Below are 1,061 nucleotides of genomic sequence, written 5' to 3'. Positions count from 1 at the left end.
ATGAATGGGTATCCAGACTATATTCATCCATCAGACAGAAAACATCCCCATACACACCACCCCAACTCACTCACTCACAAACTCACTCACTCACATTTCAGACTGAACAATGTCTTTTGCGGGTACACATCTCTTTCCCGCGCTTATGTGCCTATCCCCCACGTGACCCGCACCTTCCAGACTAATCAATGTATCATCTTCACACAGACCCCATATATATATATAGCTTGATGTTTGCCTTGTACTCCTTTTACTCTGAGCACAATGAGTAGGCGACTGACCAAGCGGTTCTCTGTTGAAGAGGTTCTGGTCCAGGTTTTTGGACATGATGAAGAGGGCACTGAAATTGAACCAGAGATAGAGGAGTATGTCTCAGAAGTGGAAGGCAACAAAGATTTTGATCCAGACACTGAGGAGACTGACCAGTCAACAGATGGAGAGGGAGAGGCACCTGAAGAACAGGCACCTGAGGAGACATTCCAGTCCAAGAGTGGACACTTGCTCTGGTCTTCATCCCCCCCAGGACAGAGGAAGTAGAACGAGAGTGGAAAACATCATAAAGATGACGCCAGGGCCAACACGGTATGCGACATCTCGTGTGGATGACATCAAGTCCAGCTTCCAACTCTTTTTACCAGAGTCCATTGAGGGAATTGGAGATATTGGATGGATTCACTCATTCACATTGGAGATGACAAACCTGGAGGGGAAGCGTGTGTTTGGGGACACCTGGAGAGAAATCGACCAGGTAGACCTCCAAGCCTACATAGGTCTGTTGATTTTAGCAGGAGTATATCGCTCAAACAATGAGGCTACAAAAAGTCTGTGGGATGCAGAGGAATCTTTGGTTTTCCATTTATTTTTTACATTGCATGTTCATTTTGTATTACATTTTCAGTGCCTATTTGTATTTTCAATGCAGTTATTTTATGTCTAATTCTATAAATTCATGTTAAACACTACTTTGAGACATTGTTCACAGCTAAAAAATGTTGAATAAAAATTTGGTGGTGAAAAATGGTTTTTGTGCTAATTTAAGAGCAGTTAAAACAGACCGGTCA

The 1,061-nt window shown here is 43.1% G+C and overlaps 1 pseudogene; it reads left to right on the top strand.

Moving 5' to 3' along the window:
- Positions 1–109: 109 nt before the first annotated feature.
- On the top strand, positions 110–847 carry LOC147820447 (uncharacterized; annotated as a pseudogene).
- Positions 848–1,061: the final 214 nt, after the last annotated feature.

The sequence above is a fragment of the Seriola lalandi genome, unplaced genomic scaffold, assembly GCF_002814215.2.
Source record: "Seriola lalandi dorsalis isolate HSWRI2012SDOR001 ecotype SW California unplaced genomic scaffold, Sedor1 jcf7180001955950, whole genome shotgun sequence".
NCBI classification, from domain to species: domain Eukaryota; kingdom Metazoa; phylum Chordata; class Actinopteri; order Carangiformes; family Carangidae; genus Seriola; species Seriola lalandi.
This window is presented reverse-complemented; position numbering and strand designations above follow the sequence as displayed.